The 19,059-nt window shown below is 39.1% G+C and overlaps 1 protein-coding gene across 9 annotated transcripts in view; it reads right to left on the bottom strand.

The window, feature by feature from the left end:
• ZNF536 (zinc finger protein 536) overlaps nt 1–19,059 on the bottom strand; it is a 356,142-nt gene that overhangs the window by 244,563 nt on the left and 92,520 nt on the right. For all 9 annotated transcript variants that reach the window (XM_075433817.1, XM_075433816.1, XM_075433822.1 and 6 more), the window contains one exon: nt 6,128–6,249. The gene's annotated coding sequence lies outside the window, so the exon portion shown is untranslated. The remainder of the gene's footprint in view (nt 1–6,127; nt 6,250–19,059) is intronic.

Consider the following 19,059-nt stretch of genomic DNA (forward strand, 5'->3'; position numbering starts at 1 on the left):
GAGAGTCCAGTGGAGGGCTACAAGGATGGTGAGGGGACTGGAACATCTCTCCTATGAGGAAAGGCTGAGGGAGCTGGGCTTGTTCAGCCTGGAGAAGAGAAGGCTGCGAGGGGGCCTTATAAATGCTTACAAATACCTGCAGGGTGGGTGTCAGGAGGATGGGGCCAAGCTCTTTTCAGTAGCGCCCAGCGACAGGACAAGGGGCAATGGGCACAAACTGCAGCACAGGAAGTTCCGTCTGAACATGAGGAAGAACTTCTTCCCTCTGAGGGTGACGGAGCACTGGAACAGGCTGCCCAGGGAGGTGGTGGAGTCTCCTTCTCTGGAGATATTCAAGACCCTCCTGGACACGGTCCTCTACAACCTACTGTAGGTGACCCTGCTTCGGCAGGAGGGTTGGACTAGATGACCCACAGAGGCCCCTTCCAACCCGAACATTCTGTGATTCTAATGTATTGACTGTTATTGTACTGCTCCATGCATGTCAGGGTCCTGTTCAAAAGCTACATCAATTACAGCAGAACAGTAGCAACCAGTACTACTTCCCTGGAACTTAAGTATTTCTTTGGCCTAGCAACTTGTTGGTTGCAGTTACCACCAATAACCTCATCCTCTAGGGTTGAAAAACTTTGTGCTTTTAGTTTTTAATGGCAATACTACTAGCTAGAACGACGATACGTAATTCTTCTTCATAAACAAAACACATACTGTTCATTTCATCGATATAAATCAAGCTACACAAACCGCTTCCTTGTGTTATCACCTTCATTAGCTGGAAATCTCTAAATTTGGTCCTGTAATCAGCTAAGCTTGGAACAAGGCTAGAGGGGAAAGGCAGGGATTTAGTGCTTAAATCATTGCTAGCCCTAAATCCTGGGACTAATCCGTGCCAACTGAGACTTCACAATTGCTTCTGACTCTAGACTTCCCACCAAGAGTATCCCAACCACTTTGACGTAAATAGCTAGCTAAGGCACTTGTGGCAATGCTGTATAGCATTGTGGAGCTCAGCAGGATAAACGTCACACACTGACTTCCAGGATACCACATTTGTCAGGAGCACCAAAGTTAACGTATTTAAACTTTGTCTCGGACAGCTAGGCCAACTGCAGCAAGAGTCATGACTCCAGCACAGTCATCTCTACAAAAAAAGCTGCATGAAACCAAGCAGTCCAAAGAACAATTTATGCAATGTCTTTTGCGTTTGTAATCTGACTGGGAGATGCCTTTTCCTCTATGCCCTGTTAATTGGATGCGAATTTAAAAGGCATAGTCTACTTAAATGTTATCTTGCAAGCTATTTAAAGTACAAACTGCAGTCTGCTGCCTACGATTTGCCTCCATTACCAGTGGCTCCCTTCCTAGAACTGAATTTCTAGGCATGAGAAGTCACTGCTTTCCAAGTTGCTGGCTTCAAAATAGTTTTCTAATAGTTTATTAAAACAGCTCTAAGCCTTTTTTTTCTTCATTTTGGTAAAATATTTATTCTTCCTTTAAAGAGCAGTTTGATATACGTAATCATCTAAAGAATGTCCTGCCAGTTTTAAGTTAGTCACAGATACAGCTGTGCGGATCATGTTTCCTGTCAATACCAGAAACTTGTCAACCGCCGTCTCTTACCAGTTCTTCCCTCTTCAGCTGTGCCACATTCAAGCTTTCTTGTCTTTGTCTGCTAGCACATTCCCAGACCCCTTCCTTACTTATCTGCTCATCAGACAATCATTTCCACCCCCTCCATTAGCTTTCTCAGTCTTGACTTCTACTTCTGCAGCCATCTTCTGTGCAACCTACTTTCCACAGAAACCTACCCAACTTGAACACAAGATTATCACCCTCACCTCTAAATCCTCTACAATGCTCACAAGAAACTAGGTAACTAGTGGATGAGTTAAAATGTGGAACATCTGAAACTTTATACAGTGCAAGACTGGGATAATGTTGTATGAAGGCTTTTGAGCAAAGGTGGTTTCTTCTCATGTGCAAGAATAGTGACTTTGAGTACTACAGCAAAGATACGATAAAATTACAAAATCAGGTCTCTGATCTTTAATGAAGTTGGTATGACTACAGAGATAGGAGGATTCTTCTGCACAGATGCTCTTATACCTACTGCTGCTGTTAAAATGAGTAAAAATTTTGCTGCTGATAACCATAGGGAAAGGGTTTCACTTCGGTTTTAACTGTGAATTAAATTTTTGTCCTGTTTATATTATGTTTGGTTTTGAGGCTTGACCTATCAAACATCTTATTTCATATATTTTACAGATAGGAGGCTAAAAAGTGAAACATGTCCATCTCAACTTTTAGAAAACAGTCTCTAAGTCAATTCTACTTTAGTCTGCTCATGCCAATACAGACTCCTACGCTAAGGGTGCAGAGTGGGGCTTTCCTACAAAGCAACCACAAATTTAGTAAATTAGCCAGTCTAGATTCTGACATCTGTGAAATACCGATCAGCACCTTGTTTTTAACAAGATCAGGTTTGGAGAAAGACACTACTCAACATGAAAGTTTCAACAGTTTGCCACACTACTTCTAACTGGCTCAACAACACAATAGAATGCAAAGCCAGTTCACATATTTGTTTATATCTATGATTTCCCTAAGACTATGGTATGATTTCGATGTAAGATACTATTTTATGCACGTACTAAAATGATTCAATTTAAGATCTCAAGTTTTTTTGAAGAAAAATAATATGGTTTAGTAATTTGATTATGCCTAGAATCAGATACTGTGTTCTACAGGCAAGCAATTTCTATGAAAGTGAACAATTTCTAGCTATGTAGTTGTGATTCGCACATTTAAAATGATAAATTTAAACCCATCAATAGTAAATCAATCGCAGGTATGGAAGATAAAACTGAAATAATTCATCATATCACTATAGGAAAACACAAAGAGTAGATGTAATGGGTCGTTTTGACTTTAAATTGAAATCTGTTTCTAGGTTTTTCAAGGACAATTCGCTCTACAAAACTTTAATGTATACATAAAAATCATCCATCAGCACATCTGATCCAAATATACTAATGATTTTTATTGGTCAGATCTTGAAAGTGAGGTTTATTTTTATGGACTACGCATTAATTAACCCAACATGTTCTATCTTCCAGTATATCTAGCCAAGTACTTTCATTTAAACATGTTTATTGTGAAATGTTTGCATTCCCAACATTTGTGGCCCACACACAGACTATTTCATACTTCACTTCTGAGCAGTTACAAAACTTAAAAGGAGTTATTGTTTTTGATTAATGCATTTTTGGGGACATTTTTTTTTAAATGTTCCAAAACTACGCTTCCTCTACATGAAAACATCTAAATGTATTTATCTTGAAAATGGAATACTAAGAGAATATTAACGGGATTCACTTTAGATCATTTCAACTTTTGCATGGATAGGGAACATTATTAACTTTTGTCTATAATTTGACTGGACTTACGCAGAATATTAATTGACGGATTTGATATAATGTATCAATCATAAAAAGAAAAGCCATGTACGCAGATATGTGGAGTGGTGCATTACAGATGGGAATTCTAAGGCTGTGGCTGTCATCTTTTGATTAAGAAAAGGAAATGATTTCACTAAAAAGATATTCCCTCTTGTGTTGTTTTGTTTTAACTGAGTTTGTACTTTCCACCGAACTGGACATATTTATTGAGACTCATAAGTTACTTCACGGTTACCAACATCACTGTAATCTCAACAAACTATCTTTTTTCTTGCCAATTATCTAAATATCATAACTATAAAATATCTTAAAACATTCTTGATAGTGTAAACATCTTAGCTACAAAGCTTTAAGTGTAAACAGTATGATGCATCAGAATGATTTTAAGCGATGTTATAAAAACTGCTCTTAAAAACTAAACAAAAATGTAAAGCTTCCATCTGTTTTATGATTTTTCCACTGTAGAACTACTGCTGTGTGCCAGTTTACTGAACCATGGCTTGCTAAAGAGATTGCTGGGGTCACAGATTGAAAAAACAAAGAGCAAGTCTTTAATGGTTGATTTTTTCCTCAAGTCTCCTTGATACAGTTCGAACAGAATTAAGTGCATGGCAGCAGAAAACACAGAAGATAAAAATGCTCATGTCGCCTGTTGCAAGAGGGACCCTTCACAGGAAGATTAGCATTTTGCAGAAGATGTCATTTAAGCAATTATCTTAAGTTCTTTTGTGACCGTATACCTATGTTGTTACCACCAAACAGCTGCTATGTTGTGAATCTTTGCACTGTGTATGTACAGAGCTAAATATAGACTGTAGATTGCATACCAAAGGAAGGAGAGCACACACACGCAGATTTGCTTTGTGCAAATCCTTACCCTGACACAAAAGACTAGTAATTCCAAAATTTTGGACGTTCTTTTCACTGAACGCTGAGAGAAGGGAAAGCCACATAAGCAGCAAAAAAAATATTTTTAAATGGAGAATTGCACATTTAAGAATTTAAACAAAGCAAATAGGGAACCTACCTAACTACTCAGCACATAGCTAGAGTTTGCTTTCTTCGAAAACAACAACACAGTTATGCTTTCATGAAATCAGTTTACATTGTACAGGAAAAACTGAAGAACCTTATATACAGCAAAGTGCTTCAGCACACATTTAACTACAAGAATTTGAATAACCCCACCGCAGCCTCGAGACCATTCTTCCAAGCATTTGTGCACTGTGTTGAAATACATTTACAAAATAAACCTTATTCACTTCAGTCAGTCTTTCCACGTGAACGTGGCCAAACCGCACAACTACAAAGCAGTAGCAGTGTTTGGGTTGCATTCTCCCAAACTGCAGGAAGAAAGAAATACTTGAGAAATATACTGCAACTTTATTAACTTAATTCATACCGGAACTATCCAGAAATAACACAAATATTATAGTTCATCATTCTTTCCTTAATCTGCCTACTTATTGGACCAGCAGATCTTACTGAGTCCCATCTTGTTTCTGGGACCTTGCCACCTGCTGCTTAAGGGCTACAGTGTTGGGGAAAAAACTCCCACTCAGTGCAGAAGTTTATGCCTGACAAGGAAAAGAGGCAGAAAATAAATTCTTCAGAGGCAACAATCTTTTTGCTCTCTACTGGTCTACAAATTCTCCATCTTCAACTCCATGTGTGGGGGAACAAAAGCAAGCAGTCTTTCAGCACATGGAGGGGTTTTGACTGTACCACCTGGCGTGACTCCTGCACCACATAGAGATCTGGCACACAGCTTTGATGACACTTCCTAAATGAACCCAAACAAATTCATATGTGAATTGTGTTACCCCTGCGAGAATGGCAGTTCACATCATGAGAATGGGTGACAGGATGCAAGCCCCAGTAAGCGATGCAGTGACCTTGTCACAGAATTGCACCAGTGCCTTTTCCATTTGAGTCTAGGACCTCCTTTCTAGGGTTCTCCACTCACACAGGATAAGATCTGGTAATCCTTACTCATGCAAATCTTAACCACAATCAGGAAGTTTTTGTTTTCAAGGTTATGGAGTGAAATTTTTTTGTATGTCTACACTGTGCTTCCTGGGGCAACTGCAACTCGTGAATGCTTTAAACTGGCTAGCTCAGATGCCAAAAAGCTTTCTAAGAAACTGGAGAGCCATGCAACACTGTGTGCCACAATGGTACTGCACTGTGAAGCTTTCTAAATAACTATGTCTGCAAGAGTTACAGCAACTGCGATATAAACACAGTGTACATGATTCTGAACAAAGTCTAAACATAGTCTATCACATCCATATTCTCCTCCATCTCCACAGTCTTTCCAATAAAAAAAAAAAGTGCATCTTAAGTCACAGGTATTTGGTGTCCTTCCCATAAAGAGTATTATTTGAGGGTGAAAAAAGAGGCCTTCAATCCAACACACCAGCTGTTTAATGACTGTCAGGAAAAACAGTGTTTGTTTAATGCACAGATAGATTTTAGCTGTCAGTTGACATACCATTGCGTCCATGATTTTTCTATGTCTGCAACAGGGAGTAGTCTGTTTCACATGATTTTCAGGGATTCACCCAAAATAGGGATCATGTATTCAGATATCTAGGACTCTGTCACCTTTCTGGGACATAATTTAAGTCAATTCAAGAACTGATTGCATTGTATGTATGATGTCTTACCTGCTGCAGCCGGAGCAGTGAAATCTAGTAGTCTGTGCACATGTCTAGGGAGTGGGAACAGCCATCAACATACACTGTGGCCCAGGAGAGATCCCTTAACCTCTTTGCCTCAGTTTCCCCATCTGCAAAACAGGGTAAAAACAAGAGCTGAGTAAACAGTATAAAACATTGCAATTCAAAGTAAAATTTCGAGTTAACAGCATTAGGAACACGTAACTACTTTCTGTTTTTGTCTGTCTGCAAAATTTGGAGCATATGTGCTGTACCAATATTAGCATGTCTTCACAGTCAACATCTAGAATGAATGCTGAAATATTCATTGACTTCAAATTTCAAACTGAAGTTTGAATTTGACATTCAGTCTGTAGATATAACAGCATCAACCATTAATCAGGGAATAGCAGTAAGACCATTCATTTTATATAATCTATGCACTGTGGTCAAAATATATACTTCTAGATATATAATCTCAAAATTTTCAAGTATTAGCTGCTTAAGTAGATCATGTGGTACATCCCTTACCTCTTCTAACTGGCTGATTTATATAACTGAGCAACAAAACAAAAATTCTGAGATGCATGTTCAGCTGTAACGCTCACAATTTACATTGTGTTTTGAATCAAGTAAATATGTAACTCATGTAATCAGGGAACAGAAGAAATAACATGATTTAGGTAACCAGCTACGGCTATAAATTTATAAGTAATCTAAACAAAAAACTACAAATAAAGATTTTTTAAATGTATTATTCACTGAAGAATTCTGCAAGTAATCACTGAATAAATAGTTTGCACATTCACAAGAAAATAAAAACTCGAAAATGCACCTAAGGAGTCACTACGAATTGTTTGTTCGGATGTACCTACCCTGCGATTATTCCCCTACCCCCACCGTGCCCAATCTACATCTATATAAATTGAAATTTGAATTCTGTAGTTTCTAATGCACTGTCTTTGTGGATTAGTTCAGTTTTAGGCAAGTTACACGACCATCTAATGCAAACATTCACATCCACTAAAAGAAAAACAAAAAAAAAAAAAGAAAAACATAAAGTTACCAAAATCATTACAGACATTTTAACAGAACATTTCAACCCTGCTGAATGCTTAAATCCTCTCAGCTATGTCCTTCTGGTCTTATTCCCAGCCCTTTTTTTCAAATACTTGCATATGTTCACCCAGGTGAGCAGATGCCATTGACCAACATGACCGCAATCACTAAGTACATTTCTTTTCTATGATTGCTTGAGTTGCCCAAAAATTTTGCACTTGCCAAATCATGACCTGCTTGCCTGCTTTTCTCAGCTTAGTTGTTTTTCTAGTTGCTGTTCAGTGATTAAAACTCTTAATTTTTAAAGAAATTAGTTACGGTAAAGAATGGGAAAAGAAAGGGGGAAATAAAGTTGAAATGAGCTCGTGCCTTCTCCCTAAGCACAAAGAAAGAAACCCAAACTTTGGAAACACAGTTTCCAGGGGAAGCGGAAAGATCCCGCATTTTGTCTCTGGAAACCAGAAAACAAGTAACGGTTTGCAAGTTGCCCTATCTCAGACAGAAACAGCGTGAATGAATCTGGCCAGTCCACTTACACTTCTCTTTCTGAAATCACTAATAAAGTTTGAGAGGGGTTATTTTTAAAGCAGCTTTTAGAGTGTTCCAGCTCACTACTGTCAGCTTCAGATCTCAAATGTAATTTGATTTATAATTACATTTTAAAAACTAGCATTAAAATAGCATTAGAGGGGTCATAATCTGAACTTTTTAATAGTTAGGCACGTAGCATAAATTTAGAAATGGATCTCCAACAGGATTCATCTGGAACATATTCTGACCGGAATTCCTTCCTTCAGCCATTTCAGTACTCTGCTGAAGCTGGTACGCCAAGAAGCCATTGTGGAGCCCTGTATTTCAGTGCTGTTTCAAATGTAAACGGAATGAAATACACTACCAGACACGTGTTAGTCAAAGTCTTTTCTTGCATTATAGTCAGGCCCATGTTTGTAAACACCAACGGGTGAGAAAGTGCTGGAGAATCTGGAATTAGGCCTCTGCACTGAAAAGATGTACGTTATATCCCTTGCAAAATCTAGTTGGCTCCATTGCTCCTGAACTTTGGAGCAGCTTTAACTTTCTTAGCCTCTGTGGCACGGATTGATTTAAGGGCGTGGACTTCTAGGAACTACTCAAATTGGTCAAGCTATGTTTATGCCTGTCAAAACGCACACCCAGTGGAAAAGCAGTCATCCCAACCCCTGTTCATACGTGGGTGTCAGCCGAGAGCTACCTGTCCTCCCAGCTGTGCGAACAACACAGACTGGCATTCAATGACTTTCACAGCATTGTGCCTGTAGCTGCAAGCCTGGCACCTCCTGAACGTGAGAAGGGGTTCAGATGGGGCACAGGCTCACTGCAAAATCTGCCTTGTTCTCTAACTCCGACCTTCTGATAAAACTTTCCAACTAACCAGTTCCACACTGGTGCCTGACTACAACTTCAGAGCCAAAAGACAGACAAGGAATTCAGTTTCTGAATGCTAGTGCTGAAGTAAACGATCTAGTAAGTAAAAAAAAAAAGGGCTGTGCCTTAAAACCAAGTCTGAAATTTTATAGGCTTTTACTCCATAATTTGTACTTGAGCCTTCTGTTATTTTTAAACAAATCTAATTTCTTACAGCTGTGAAATTTACATTTTAAGAGTGTCTAGTGGCCATGTGCATTAATTACTTTATTGTAATATTTTAATGAGTTTGGGGTTCAACTCTGAAAGAATCCTGCTGAATCCTTGTTTCCCCACAGAATTACACTAGAACCTGATTCAATTACAACTTCACACACCCCGATCCAAACCCTGATGGACTTGCACAGTATTTTCTGTTGTCTTATAAAGTCCCTGAACTTTAAAATTGACTCAAAATTTTAGGACTTCTCACTAAACTAGCGCTACCCTGGGTCAGGAGCAGAGCTGGGCTTTGAGAAAGTTTTGTATGTAGAGCTGAACTTGCTGGTCGAGCCTGATCTCAATGGGAACAGGTAGTAAAATGCAAAATTCAGCTGTGACAGCTAACGTTTGGGCCAATGTTGTTCTTAATGATATTTACATAATGATGCAAATGCTTCCATCTTAGTATATATGACAAAAACATTTAGGACTAAGAGATTAAACCCTCAAAGAGTACCTACATTCACCAAGGAAGACTGGAAATGCGCTACTGGAAGATTTCCACTTTGTGCAAAATAGCTGAAAAGCATTACAGTATCTATACTTCTGTCACGGTATTCCCTTTATGGATTTTGGTGGTTTGTGTCATACTAAATTATTTCTTCTTTGTTTGTGAGTGTGCATAAGCAGTGGTGGGAGATCAGTAAAATGAGACTGGTTTTTGAGGTGGTTTTCAGCCAGGACTTAGTGTCTGTGCTTGCAACATTGCACATGTAAGTACTCGTCTCGCGGACTGAGGCAGAAACCTCCAGACCCCTGAGGATCTCTGCAATTTGAACTGAAGGGAGCAACCTTCTTACCACATCTAAATGCACTTTTAATTCTCGATGAATAAGCAAATACAACGCACACTGAACAACGGGTTGAAGCACAAACGCAGATAAACGCAGGAAAAGTGGGACTGTTTTAGTTGACTGTGGCAATAGTAAGAGGTTCATCAGTTGTCCAGTGCCACTGCATACACTGCGCCCACAGAGTCTCTTTTGGAAACCTGACCATCTATGTCCACAACTCTCACCTCTCTTGGCTAGGGCAAATGCAGAATTGTAACTTCAATGAACTACCCACCTTTTAAAAAAGCATGTTTTTAAACCCCTTACAATAAGAGCAACAGTTATTATTCAGTACATGCTTTTTATCAGATTGAAGATAAACTTTATTATAACTGGTGAAGATGGTATCAATGATTTGTGGTCTATGAGAATTCTGTAATGAGAAATAGTAATCTGTCTTGGGGCAAACAATATTGTTCTGTTTACTATGCAATTAACAATATTAAGTCAAGATTCTATAACTGATAGCTGAAAATAGGGGTGGTAGGAAGAAACTGGAAGCACTGGAAACTTTCACAGGACAATTATCTGAGGACTATAAATTATTTCTGGTTCTTTAGCCTAACATCCTCTCTCATCCTCACAAAAATATTCCTCACTGCTCCAGAGATGTTCACTGTAAGAGTATCCAGACGGTAAGCAGTTTGGGGCAAAGCCAGAATCTCTCGGTGTCACAAGTACTGAATGCACAGGATAGTGCAGTAATTTCACTTTCAGAAAAGCAGAAACAAAATTTAAAAAAAAATAAAAAAAAAACCAGTTTAACCTTGGAAGAGGTATGAGAATGAACCAACAAGAATGACAAAATAGAAGCGAGACCTAATCTTGGATTCCTGGCATATTTGTTGTAGAACACAGACAGAGCACCTCTCTTGCATTTAGTTTCTTCTTCAGTTTTATAGACCGAGTCCTATACCTTTGTGTGACTGAAACCCTGTACTACTTGTTTACTCTTAGATCAGCCTCAAGCAACCACCATATGGAGCTGTGAACACCACAGACATAGCAGAAATGGTCCTTAACTAACGGTCAGAGCAAATTGTATTTGGAGTCAAGTGAGGCCACTTTCAAGTGGCTGGTGACGACAAGGGCTGACCTATAATGGAGCTTCTCTATAAAACAATATATTTTTTACTTTATCTTATGAAGTACAGAATCATAAGTGTGATTGACCACAGAAATCTCACTGCCTTTTTCTAGTCTGTTCCTTAGCTGTGCACATGCAGTCCAGCCCTTTTGGCCCTGATTCTGCAGGGTTTGAGGTTACCTCAACAGGAGCTCGGGCAGAGCTATGCCACAGCGCTTTCGCAGTGAACAAGCAAGACCTATGAAGTGCTAGGGTCTTTCTTACTAAATTGATCTTAAAAAAAGTAAACAAAATGATTGCATTTTTAAACTAGCCAATTCCATTTGTAGCTCTCTGGAAATGTGATGCTCCACGGAGAGCTCCATTGCACGCAGCAGGCAATAGCCACATTTAAGACAGCGTGACGCACCAGCGCTCTGGCAACGGGGATGCTGCAGGGAAGTGACTGCTTCTGGCAGCCTCGCAGCCCCTCTGCTGCACCTCTCGCCCGTAAGGATCGGTGTCTCAAATTCCCATATACCACTGAATAATAATGTCTGGCTGATCCAGAAGATTAGCAGCTTATTCCACCTTTGTTCTCTGCCTTCCTTTAAGATGAGCAATGAATGACACCACAGCAGGCATAACCCTCCGGCACAAAAGCTAACAAAATTGCAGGATGTTTTAAGGAATGATGAAAAAACTTAACAGAATCTTAGAAGGGTATTCCTATGCTGAACCTCTATATAAAACCCAATGCTACATGGAAGGGCTCTCAACTCCTCTTTACTTTCCTGAACACTACAACACAAAATCAGCATCAAATATCTGCAAGAACCACCTATTTAAAACTGATAAAAATACAAACAGTTTTAATGAAGTGTGCAGTAAATTTGGGGGTTTCCTTTGCTCAAGATAACGCTAAGTCAAAGAGTTTCACAGCAATAAAACAAACAGATACGGTAAATTAAATGGGAGGAAAAAAATGATGGGAGTACAAAACCTCATCTTCCTGTACATAATACGCTAGTGATTGATGGAAGTTATGCACAGACTTCTACTTTTTAAAAAACTACTGTTTTGAAGAAAAATACTCAATACTTAGTAGTTACAGGGCTTAATTCCTTTTTCTGAGGAGGTCCTGGGTCTGGTCATTGTTCATCGCTATTGTTCAAAATTTACTCCCAGATTAAGAATTTCTCCCACACCAGTACACAGGTATAATAATTCTCTCCAGAGAGCAACTTTTTTTTCTTTTGGTAATTAGCCTACTTAAATATTTTAATGGAACTACTGATGCACAATAGCACAAAAGGTCCTCTGACCATAAAGTGAGAGATGAGATTCCTAAAAAGTTTTGTATGAAGGAGTTCTAGGATTTACAAAACCTATCAAGACGACAGCTCTAAAACTATTTTTTAAGGTCATAAATTAGGTACTCTCTTAAATGTAATTCAATCATCCACTATTATAGTAGCTTGATTCTATTAGTTGTCCTATGTGTTTCACAAAACAGAACTCCATTAACATTATTCACTTATAGTTTCCCTCTATAAGTGGATATTCTGCTCAACAGGCTTTAAATAGATTTTTTTTTTCCCCCTGAAATTGCTATTAAGCATACTTTTACTCAAAGGGCAAAGTAGGCACAGGATTATGCTTGTACTTCATGCAAAGGATACATTTTCAGCAATCAGAACCCCATTCCTATGAAGGAAAAATAGTCTATGTAAGCCGATTCTTTCTATCCCTCCTAACCTTGCTCAGTAAGGACTCTATTCTGATCTTCTGAGTCACACACAAGTTTTCCAATTTGGCTGAATAAAGGTATCTTGTTGGGCAGCTTGATGAGCATATTCTGCTTCTCAAATTCTGACCTTGGCATATTCAAGGTGGATCTGAATTATAAGATACTGCTCAGAGTCAAAAAAAAAGTAACTTAAAAAAAAATAATCAGGATTTATTTTACTTTCTTCAGTTAAAGAATGCAGTATGGAACTCCTGCTTTTACATACCTTGCTTTAGTGAACCAGTGAAAATAGAAACCTTGATAAAGAGACCACAACACACATATAACCACAAGTTTTTCAGAGCAATTTACCTGGCCTGTAGTTATATTTCAGCTTCACAAACATCTGCTATAGATCATTCATCTCTGATTTCATGTTGATTTCACTGTGAATAAATGTGTGCCCTCACCTCTCACAATTTAGGTGAATCTATTCTGAACAAGATAAAAAAATACATGAGTGCATGCAGAGGAACATAGTGCCGGGCCAAACCCCATATCCCACAGCCAGTCTCAAAGGATCTTAGCCACCTTGTGACACCCAAGCAGACCCTGACCCATTGCAATGGTGCAGTTGCACCAGCACTATCTGTACATGAAAATGTGGATGTCTAGAGCACCAAATCCTCTTTCAGCTGGTTACCATATTCTATGTTCATGTCTTCTTAAAACAGGACAAAGAGCAGAAATCATACACTGTTGTTCTTTTCATTGGCCATGCCAATCCCTGATAATCTAGTCAGTCACCATCAGATACTGTTTTCCCAGAGGAAGGGGTTGCATTTCTTGTGACCACTCAGCTTCAGCTTGCACTTGAGGTTCTAATTTTCTTCTGGTCTTAGCCCATTTCTGTCTCGCTCTGGCACATGCTGCCCTAGTAAGTACATTTATTACCTCAGTAATTCCTCTGGGGGCTGTCTTACTTTCACTTTATATCTGGACTCACATAAGCATCACCCCATTTTACAAGGAAACATTTATTAGCCTCTGATAGGAGTTTCCTGTTCCATCATGCTGAATCCCATTGCCTATTACTTTTCAAAAGCAGGCTAACAAGTTGCACACTGCTGGGCGGCTCTCGATTGCGGTGTACGAGCACTGGCAGTGCAGCACAGGCGCCCAGACAACACATGGGGGACGACCAGGCATTCCGGGTTTTATTCCCGATCCTGTTTGCAAACCCTTGTTCAGCTGGCCACACACGCAGTCGTATGGGACCCTGACACTGTGGTAGCATTTACCACATACCAGTGGCACCGAGTGGCCCAGCAATTTTTAGGGTGCCGCATTCATGCTCCTTGTTCACGCCCATGGGACTGGTGCAGGAAAGGACTCTGAAAGTCTCCTTCACTCAAGGATTCCTCAACTATGAGGTTGATCTTACGGCTTTGGGACACTTGAACAGTAGAGGGTAAGCCTATAATATCACAAAAACATGGATTTCTGCTGTAATTCCTCCAGTTCCCAGCTAATTATCTTACTTGAGAACTGCTCATAGGCTTTTTTCCTGGTCGTTGTGGGTCATCACTGCATATTCCTGTTTCTCCAGGTCCTCCCTGCAAAACTCCTTAGTGTAGCAACTGTTTGGTAGGGCTGGTACTGTCCAAAAACTATTCAGGCTTCCACAGTGTTACACAGGAAACTCTGGCCATGATCCCCCCCAACGATAGCACAGTCAGATCTTCAGAGGAGGTAAAGTATAATTGCTAGAAAATAAAATTGCATGGATTTACCCCAGCTGAAGATCTGGACACACCCTAGGGACAAGAGAAAGATTTCAATGCAAAGTCTATTTTACTAGAAACCATGCAAATTCTCTCATCCACATCAGCCTGCTATTTTTTACTTCTATGCAAGCAGACAACATTTGTATTCAGCTGCTCACTTACAAATAAAAAACATTTTTACATGGGTGGATTGGAGTGGCCTCCCCCCCCCCCCCATTTTCGGTTCCCATTATTTTATATATTACACACATGTTCTGTCAGCGAAGCTCACTTTGTTATCTGAAACATCTGTGGTACCCTGCTGTGGAGAAGGCCAACACTGCTGCTGCTGTTGCTGCCTGTCTTTATTAGCCACTGATTTGCTGATCTAGTCCTCCGACAGCGTGCAGTGCTCCAGTTCGCCTCTGTAACACCAGAAACAATGGGATTCTGTGAACTGGCAGAGAGGTCCTGTTGGTTCACAATATGGCAGCTACCATCTATATGAAGATATGAAACCAAGTTTTCATATATGCATTCAAGCAAGCACCAATTTTTATACTTCTAAAGAACTGTGTGTGAATTTACATGTAAGCTGAAAGGCTAACACCCTTGCAAAGAAGGTACATACCCATCAGAATGAAAGGACCTCCTACCTGAAGCTCCCACAAGGTCTTGCTGTTGAGCAGCCATAATATTCCTTATTTTTTGGACAAGTGAAAAGTTACCTGGATTGATCTCTTTTAGCCTTATTTTCGGGTGATTTTTACAGTCATAGCCCTGACACACTGCACAGTCCCATGAAACTCTCTGGAATCTAGTTACTGTAAAGATTGTTACGCAAGGTATATAAGAAGTATGGATTTTTTTATGAAGCCATGAAAAGATTTAAAAGATCAACTTAAAGATGAAGGATCTGTCTTAAATAACATTTTCAGAGATAAGATATTTGGGTCACCTGATAGGAAGTGAAGCTATTTCCATGTATTTTATGCATTTACTTTCTGCAAACAATAGCACCTTCCTAAAATCAGCTTAACCATCTCCCCTCTGAAAAAAATCAAAACTATCTTTATATGGATTTCTTACGTAACAGATGAGTGAAATATGTATTCCATTTAAGAATCTGAGAAATATGATTATTAAACCACAAAACTTAACAAGAACATTCAGGGGAAGATGCAAGAACAACTCATGAAAACACTAGCATAGACTAGATTTCCAGCTGATGGTGTTCCTTTTATGGGTCTACTGTTTTAAGAAACTGGTCTCTAACACAAAGATAAGACAACAAGAAGTTAAAGACACTTCCCTCCCTTAAAAAAAAAAAAAAAAAAAAGATTTATTGATGACATAAAAGCCTGAGATGAGTTCCAAGTCCCATAGGTAAACTCAAACCAGCTTTCTATAGGTTTTCCGGATCTCCCAAGGACTCTGGACCTGATTCAGAGAATAATTACAGTATGGAAACATCATGTGACTGCTGTCATACCTTTTACATGCAAGTCAGTGTGCATGTGTGTCCAATTCAAGATTCAAAATTGAAGACTTATGTGGAGATAATTATAAATGAAAATAAAACACAGCTTTTGAAAAAACACCCCATTTTCTTTATAAAATAATTTATCACCTAGCCCCAGTAGGAAGGTTCAAAAGTTACTATATAATGAAGTGCTAGCAGCAAGCAGCTTGCTATATCTTTCAGGAGCAAGACCGTGATGACAAGAAAAAAGAATCACGAAAATAAATGCCACGAAGGCATCTCTCCCCTCCTCACCTCCCTTTTGCTTGAAGCATTACTTGCTTTCAAATTTGCTTTATTTACATTACACAGCATTAGTACAACCCTCAAACCAGCTAAATTCTGTGTAAACACAAGAAGGATCTTTCCATATTTAAAATCTGAACCTCCTTTCTCATACCCTGCAAATAACTGAGATGTGATGGCAGAATATCACTGGTCTCCAAAATAATCTTCAGATGACCCGACTAACAACCTGGCGTACAGTAGAACAAGCTTCAGCACTGTTCTCTAGTCAATTCATCCTTTTTACCTGTATTTGACGGGGAACTAATCTGATAGTCACAGGTTGTCCCCCTGCTCCAAGTATATCCTCAGAGAGAAAAAGGAGATGGGGTACTGTTGCTACCGCCACCACTTAGGAAAGACTGTTTCAGAGATGGTATTTCAAATCCTCTGGAGGCCAGTGAAGTCACAGATGCTTTCCACTACCAGGGGAGTACGAAGTACCTGAGCAATAGCAAGGATCTGATCTTAAACTTACAATATTGTTCTTATTTGGGGGAAAGTGAAAGGAAGAAATAAAATTAATGTATAAGAATAAACAAACCCAAAACTTGGAAGATGAACTGAAGACAATCATCTTTATAAATTTTAAAACTGCAAACAGATTCATGTTGGACAATTTTCCATCTGTCCAGATCCTTCTGCAGGACATATGCAGAAGACAGCTTCAAGTCAGCATATTTCTTTATAAAGAAGTTTTTTTCTAAGATATTTGAGGGCCGGCAGGGCAGTGCAATGCTACGTTGGAATGGCAGTAATTTCTCTTTTACTCTTTGTGCGTGTCACCATCTATTGTTACTCAGTTTTTTAAAGTTCATCTGAATATTTCATCCATGCAAAAATTAGTCCCAGCATCTTTTTTCTGAATAATGTTTGGCGGCCATTGCTTCACAACTGCAAACAATCCTCTGCTGCTATTGAGTGCTAGTCAGGCTCGTTTCACACTGGAGGTTAGAATCCGATCCTAAGTCCCTTAAATCACAGAGTCTTTTTAAAGTTTAATCTTGAGAGGATTTGGGCTGTAAACAAAGGACACTATACATGCAGAAAGAAACAACAGAAAGATATGAACTTATGACTCTAACACAACCTCGAGTTCAAATTTTGTGTGTGATTTAGGAAGAAAATTCTGAGCTTTCGGCAGCAACGCACACACCCTGGCATGTGGGCAAAGCTAAACTGAGCATTGATGCTCACATCCAAAACACACATATGGATTCCATTTTACTATAGACGTGATTCTTCATGTGCAAAACATGTGTCTGACTGGTTTTCTTTGGCTTTTTAAGATGTGCTTTTTTTTCTTTGGTGGGGGCAGGGAGAGGAGAAGTAAATAAATAATTGGTGCTGTACTTGAAAATACATTATGAAAAGAATGGCCTGGGATTCAACATCAGGTAAAAAAGCTGTACTTCAGCTGAAAGCACCAATTTCAGCAAACAACCAAATGCCAACAGTGAGAAACTTAGTCCACTACACAGCTTCTGCAACACGTTAATCTATCCCACTCTGTAATTGCTAGATAGGAAAGGGAAAAAGGGCTCCAGATGCTAATAACTTGGAAGTGGTAATTAGAGGAGTCCACATTACTGCTGTGAGACTCCCATCTTCCCTTGATTACTGGAAAGAAAATTTTGTCCAGCGGGTCTTCCCTCTCACTTCCAAAACATGCAGCACTTCTGTGTTCCTAAGTTCCGTCTCCTTCTCACTGAACACATCAACAGGAGCTCAGCTGAGCCTGGAAAACTTTTTTACCTTCTCCAACACTGGTGGATGCTGTATTTCCCACAGAAAACGTATGAAAACATTCACAAGGTTATGAGGTGACCTAACAGGGAAGTACCACAAGCCCCAACTTTAGCTATACAAGACCAAAATTGCCTCCCGCAGTCCCAGTCTAACTGTGACAGAGAACAAGAGAGTCTGCTCCCCTTGCTTTAAAAGCTAACAAATATCTTTAACGGCTCGTTGAGTGTTTATAATCTCTGGGACCACAGAGACAAACTAAGTCTGGAAAGGGTATGAACATTGCATGAGAAAGTAAAAGGAAAACACACACTTATCACAAACAGGGAATGCATTTGTATTACTGCATTGAAATAGCACAAGGATACACTGACAGGCTATAAATTTTGCTCTAGGACTGTAACCAATATTTTCCATTTCAAGTAACAACAATGTAAGAAAGAGAGACTCAGAATTAATAGAAATTATGGACATAAATCAGTAGATACTTAGGTTAAAAAGAACCTCAAATTCGGATATCGTTACAGGAGAAAAGGTTAACTAGCCCTTTGAGCAACCCTTGGATCCATTTACACTGCTGACAAACTGACCAAAAGAGCATGCTTAGATTTTACTGATGATGTCCATCTTTACAGTTCTTGGATTCATAGCCCAGAATGTTACAGTAAATTCTTGGTAGTGAAAAACATCTTTTTTTTAATCCTTGAAATTTAACATCACACATAACACTAAACCTACTATGACTCCAAATAACAACAACAGCAATAGTAACTATGTGGTTCTGCAGTGATGAGAATTAAGTTACAGAAATTTTTCAATTCTCCTTTTTCCAATTTGGTATGTCATTTCATTAAACAGCTATGAATTATTGAATATTAATTATTTGAAATCAGTGATGCACATTAAAGACTTAAAGACCACGTACAGACTATTAGTATTTTTCTTAACCTTTCTATTGCTGTAACTGGCTACTGAAACATCAGCTGCTCATTTAAAAAAAAAACAAAAAAAACAAACAAGCAAGCAAACAAACCAGGACCGAACAGCAAGAAGACTGTTAGCCAAAGCCAGTATACACTAGCAAAGCTGGGTCCAGAAGATGAAGAATCTCTCTTCCATTTTAAGACCCAATCCTACATTTGTTTAGTATATGTAAATCCCTGTCATTTTCTAACAAACAGCTCCATCGAACCTTTCGAGATAAGTCTTATAACTGAAAACTAAAGTTGACAAGTCCTTTTTCCCCCCCCTACACAGATGTCTAAAGGAG

The sequence above is a fragment of the Opisthocomus hoazin genome, chromosome 12, assembly GCF_030867145.1.
Source record: "Opisthocomus hoazin isolate bOpiHoa1 chromosome 12, bOpiHoa1.hap1, whole genome shotgun sequence".
Taxonomy (NCBI): Eukaryota; Metazoa; Chordata; class Aves; order Opisthocomiformes; family Opisthocomidae; genus Opisthocomus; species Opisthocomus hoazin.